The sequence below is a fragment of the Saccopteryx leptura genome, chromosome 5, assembly GCF_036850995.1.
Source record: "Saccopteryx leptura isolate mSacLep1 chromosome 5, mSacLep1_pri_phased_curated, whole genome shotgun sequence".
NCBI lineage: Eukaryota > Metazoa > Chordata > Mammalia > Chiroptera > Emballonuridae > Saccopteryx > Saccopteryx leptura.
In genome coordinates this window covers 201,931,535-201,937,534 of record NC_089507.1, presented here as the reverse complement: position 1 = coordinate 201,937,534, position 6,000 = coordinate 201,931,535, and the positions used below count along the sequence as shown (strand labels likewise).

At 48.2% G+C, this 6,000-nt stretch overlaps 1 long non-coding RNA gene across 1 annotated transcript; it reads right to left on the bottom strand.

Moving 5' to 3' along the window:
- Nucleotides 1-755: 755 nt before the first annotated feature.
- LOC136406097 (uncharacterized) lies at nucleotides 756-1,894 on the bottom strand. The gene is made up of 3 exons (XR_010751626.1): nucleotides 1,481-1,894; nucleotides 1,063-1,378; nucleotides 756-1,022 (listed from the first exon to the last, which is right to left on the bottom strand). It is a non-coding gene; the product is annotated as an uncharacterized lncRNA (long non-coding RNA).
- Nucleotides 1,895-6,000: the final 4,106 nt, after the last annotated feature.

Here is a 6,000-nt window from a genome sequence, read left to right as displayed (position 1 = left end):
GTTCCTGAGATCATCATTAGAGGAGAGAGCAGAAAGGAGAGCAGAAAGAGGCCATGTGGCCAGGAGAAGCAGCCAAGATGGTGGAGTGCTGAGTGAGATGCCAGTTTGTGTAGAGTTTGTATTTGGGATAGGGAAGGAGATGGGGAACAGAGGTGAATAAGTCTGGTGAGTGTTACATCCCAGCGAGAGAGACTACAGCAGACCCAAAGTAAATTTTATAAGTTTTATTGCAGACCTGCACAGGGACTGCAGGCAACCCATGCAAGGGAGCACTGCACCCCCCAAACCTGCGCAGGGGATGCAGGTAACCCACACAGGGGAACACTGCAGCCCCCCAAACCTGCACAGGGACTGCAGGCAACCCACGCCTCCAAAGAGACTGGGGCACTGCAGCCAACCAAACCTGCGCAGCCAACAAACTGCACAGGGACTGCAGCCCCCCAAACCTGCACAGGGACTGCAGCTCCGAGCTTCTAAAATGGCTCCTTTTTATAGGGTGGCTATCTAGGATGAGCAAGCATCATACAGAAGCTGATGTGGCTGTTAGTCATTGGCTAGGGAGGTCGTGCGCAGTTACGGGGGGGGGGGTATTACTCAGTGGAGAATTTCAAACATAAACTTCTGATAAGGGTCTCTGACTCAATGCAGGATGTTGCTGAACTCTTTGTTCTCAGTGTCACAGGGACCTTGTACACTCTTGGCAGCCCCAGCATGTCAGTACTCCTTGAATCTAACATTCCCCCATCTCTTTTGGGCATAAATCAAATCCTTGATTCTTCATCAGTGGGGAGAATGGTATAAGGCTGGGGCTCATGAGAATTTTCTACTTTAGCTGTAGCTATAAGCTAATTAGGTCAGGGGTCCTCCCTAGTATGTGCTGGCACGCTGATAGTGTGCCCTTAGTACTACAAGCTTTACGGACTAATTTCTTTCTGCCTTGTATTTTTCTTCTCTGTACTAACTTCTTACAACTTGCACAAACCTTCTGCAACTTACACAAACCTTCTGCAACTTACACAAACCTTCTGCAACTTACACAAACCTTCTGCAACTTACATAAACCTTCAACTTTTATGCACTTTCTTATCCAGGAATAACTGGCCTTCATAACAACTTGCTTTTCCTTTCCTTTTCAAAAGTACCTCTACACCTTATATCTTTTATTATTAAAACCATACAATTCCTTTCTAATTCATCAGAACTCTTAATTCCCAAAAACCTTAACCTTCAGCAAAGACTAAGTTAGTACTAAGTAATCCTCTTTTAAAGATTGCTTTTTGGAGGTGTCCTTTTCCTAAGTAGCCTATTGGACACATGACCAATATTCACAGATTATTCTATAGTGGTAACTATGAGCACATATATAATTTTCATTTACCTTATAGCTTCTCTCTCAGCCAAGGGACCTACACCCCTTTCTGTATGACTCATAGCAGTACATGCATCAAACCTTAAGATGACTTACTTGGCTTTCCTTTACCTTAGTTTCCCTCCCTCCCCAAAGTCTCCATGCGTGGACCAGTTAACTTCTGGTTTGTGGCTGAAGCAGGGCATGCGGTCCTTCTCAGGGTCAGCTTACAAGGGTTGGCAGGGTCAGTCTTCGCTGTCCACAAAGGTGTCTCTTCTGGGACTGCAAGCTTCAGCCGGCTGCGGTGGACCCAGGCGGGTATGCCTTCTACCTTGGCAGTAGTGGGAGTTGTCAGGATCATGGTGTCTGGACCCGTCTAGGTGGGAGTCAGTCCTTGGGTGGTGTACTGCTAGAAGTGCCTCTTGGACAGTCTTTGAACAGTTTTCTGAGTAACCTATAAAACCTGTAAGTACTTAGGGAAAGGGTGTTACATTTCTACACTTTGCAGTTAGAGTTTAAGTCCTAGTGACCACTGCTTCTAGCTGGAATTAGCAGCAGGTCCCAGCCTATAATAGGCATGGGGCATCGAGATAAGAGAAATAAAGGAGACACTAAACATAAATAAAGCAATAAAATTAGACTGTCAATACCCACAGTAGAGATCTTTGAGGGATAAATAAAACTTAAATATTCAAGCAAGGCATAGTAGATGGCCCTTGTGTTATTAGCTTATCTGCTACTTGGAAGAAATACCTTAGGCTCGTGAACGATGTCCTTAGGCCTTCAGTGGCAATTCCCAGCACGCTGGGCAAGGTCAGGTCACAGGTAGCTGGAGCAGGATTAGAAGAGACTGAACCCTCCCTCCATGGAGCAAGGGGGCAGCTTACCTTCTCATGTCCCTCTTTCCACAGTACAGACGTGTCCCTTGATGGGGCCGGGAAGCCTGGCAGGCTTCAGTCCAATGACCTTTCTTTCCACTCTGGAGCAGGGCCTTGATGACATGCTATGAAGTGCCTTAGGGTGCTGGAGCCAAAAGTTGGTATTTCCTGACTTCTTTTGGGCCTTATTTGCCTTTTCTGTTATTTCCTTGGTCATTATAGACCTTAAAAGCCATGCTCAGAAGATCTCACTGAGGGGCTTGACTAAGAGAGCAAAATTGGGAATACAACAACAGATAACCTCTAGCTTACTGCACTGTTATCTTTTGCCTGACTAAGCAGTGGCTCAGCCCTTGAGCTGGTGCCCAAGGGGGAGGGGCAAGTGCCTGAAACTGTGAGGGGAGCCTGCTGCTTCTTCTGCAGCCAGCTGCAGCCTGGCTGCCTTTTCTTTCTCTACCTCTGCTGCTATACTGGGCTGCATACTGACCGTGCCACCTGCCTGCAGGTGGGTGCTGGTGATAGTACGCTAGACTCTCTATGTTTTCTATGGGTCTAGCAATCCTTGGTTTGGCCAGTCTGCTCTTAAGTTGGCCATTCTAGTAGCAGAGAAACAAACCAAATATGCACACAAAACAAACAAAACTTCTAAACCAAAACTAAAGGGAGAAGGCAGCGTCCTGCGTTCCCCGACTGACTAGGTGGGGAGAAATCAGGTGGCATCCCACCTGCTCCACTACACCCTTTTCTAACCAGAGCTCTGTTTCCAAATATTCAAAGAGGAAGCTTATTTACCAAATAGTCTCAAGACTCCAAATGTTTCAAATCAGCCAAATTCAGTTTCCAAATGGCAACTGCCGGAGGCTGGCCAGCTACCAACGTCTGCTGCAGCCCACTCCGTGAGGAGGGGTCTTACACGGCCAATCTCGCTGGGGCCTCCATCTGTTACATCCCAGTGAGAGAGACTACAGCAGACCCAAAGTAAATTTTATAAGTTTTATTGCAGACCTGCACAGGGACTGCAGGCAACCCATGCAAGGGAGCACTGCACCCCCCAAACCTGCGCAGGGGATGCAGGTAACCCACACAGGGGAACACTGCAGCCCCCCAAACCTGCACAGGGACTGCAGGCAACCCACGCCTCCAAAGAGACTGGGGCACTGCAGCCAACCAAACCTGCGCAGCCAACAAACTGCACAGGGACTGCAGCCCCCCAAACCTGCACAGGGACTGCAGCTCCGAGCTTCTAAAATGGCTCCTTTTTATAGGGTGGCTATCTAGGATGAGCAAGCATCATACAGAAGCTGATGTGGCTGTTAGTCATTGGCTAGGGAGGTCGTGCGCAGTTACGGGGGGGGGGGGTATTACTCAGTGGAGAATTTCAAACATAAACTTCTGATAAGGGTCTCTGACTCAATGCAGGATGTTGCTGAACTCTTTGTTCTCAGTGTCACAGGGACCTTGTACACTCTTGGCAGCCCCAGCATGTCAGTACTCCTTGAATCTAACAGTGAGCTAGAAACCTTTGATTCTAGGAAACTCGGATAAGTCAGTGGCTTTGTGAGCACTGAATGTGACTGGGTTTTGGAGCCCAGTGTGTATTTTTTACTTGCCCGCCGGGTGCAAGCTAGAATTAAAGACTATGGCCCATCAGTTTTTGGCTCCACTGTTTCTTTACCGACTGTCCGAATCCAATGCGAACCTGCATGGGCCAGAAGGCTGCTGTGATAGTGGCCCTGGCTCTGCCTGCTGGCTTTACACCTACCATCTTCACAACATCACTTCAATCCAAACTCTGATCAGCTCTTGCCCAGAATATTGGAAAGGCCTCCCAGCAGGACTAAGGGCTTCCATTCTTGCCTCTGCACAACCCCTGCCCCACCCAACTCTCTATAGTCAATGGGGTCTGTTGGGCAGATAAAATGTATTATGCTCACTTTGTAAAAGATAACGCTGTCCACATGGAGGCTGTTGCCCAGGTGATATTAATGTGTGTTGGGGGCAGGCAGGATCATTGTAGCTTGGGGCTTGGTTTTGGGATTAAGCCTTTCCCACCCTTTTTGATGTGGGGTGGTACAATCCAATCATGCCTCAGAGAAGTGACTTTGTATTAGAGACTTCCCTATTTTGTATATTGGATTAAAGGTTTTGAATCTACACTATAAAATGGGGGCAGAACGGGAGCTTGCTCTCTTGGTTCCTGAGATTATCATTAGAGGAGAGAGCAGAGCAGAGAGCAGAAGGAGGCCATGTGGAGTAGGCCAGGAAAAGCAGCCAAGATGGCAGAGTGCTGAGTGAGATGCCAGTTTGTGTAGAGTTTGTATCTGGGATAAGGAAGGAGATGGGGAACTGAGGAGAATAAGGCTGGTGAGCTAGAAACCTTTGATTCTAGGAAACTCGGATAAGTCAGTAGCTTTGTGAGCACTGAATGTGAGTGGGTTTTGGAGCCCAGTGTGTGTTTTTACTTGCCCGCCGGGTGCAAGCTAGAATTAAAGACTATGGCTCACCAGTTTGTTTCTTTACCGACTGTCTGAATCCAATGCAAACCTACATGGGCCGGGCTGCTGTGATGGTGGCCCTGGCCCTGGCTCCTGGCTTTACAGGGTCCTAATAAAATCAGGTCGTAGCACTCCTCTTTTCAAAATCCTTCTGTTTCCTAACACTTCTACCGTTAACTATCATCTTTATTTATTCAGTGACTATTTATTATTGAGTACCTACTATGTGCTAGATACTGTTCTAGGTATTGGACATAAAACAGAACAAAACAAGACAAGACAAAAGGGCCCTGGCCGGTTGGCTCAGCGGTAGAGCGTCGGCCTGGTGTGTGGGGGACCCGGGTTCGATTCCCGGCCAGGGCACATAGGAGAGGCGCCCATTTGCTTCTCCACCCCCCACCCCCTCCTTCCTCTCTGTCTCTCTCTTCCCCTCCTGCAGCCAAGGCTCCATTGGAGCAAAGATGGCCCGGGCGCTGGGGATGGCTCCTTGGCCTCTGCCCCAGGCGCTGGAGTGGCTCTGGTCTCGGCAGAGCGACGCCCTGGAGGGGCAGAGCGTCGCCCCCTGGTGGGCGGAGCGTCGCCCCTGGTGGGCGTGCCGGGTGGATCCCGGTCGGGCGCATGCGGGAGTCTGTCTGACTGTCTCTCCCCGTTTCCAGCTTCGGGAAATGCAAAAAAAAAACAAAAACAAAAAAAAAACAAGACAAAAGTCTCTGTATTTTGGAAGTTTACATGCTCGTGGAAGGAGAACAATACATATATAAGTAAAACATAATATATTTGGTGTTATAGAGAAAAATAACGTAAGGGAAGAGGCCTTGCATTTTAAACAGGGTGGTCAGGGAAGGTAGAATGGACAAGGTAAGGATTAAACAAAAAGGCCAGAAGTGAGAAAGGTGGGAGTCAAGGGGCAACAAAGACAACCATGTGCCACTTAAGGCTGGGGATGCATTTTGAGAAATGCATTGTTAGGTGACCTTATCATTGTACAAACATCATACAGTGCACTTATACAAACCTAAATCGAGTAGCCTGCTGCACCCCTATAGCCTACTACCATAGTATATGAGGTCCATTGTTGATGGAAATGTCATTAGGCACTGAGACTGTGTAGTGCCAGTAGCTGTGGCCACCATCACAGCCGCTTGGCCTGTGCAGGTTCACATTTGATTCGGACAGATGGTAATGAAACAACGGAGCCAAGAACTGATGGGCCATTACTTTTAATCCAAGCTTGCACCCAGTAGGCAAGAAATACACACAGTGGGAAAACACTTTCCTT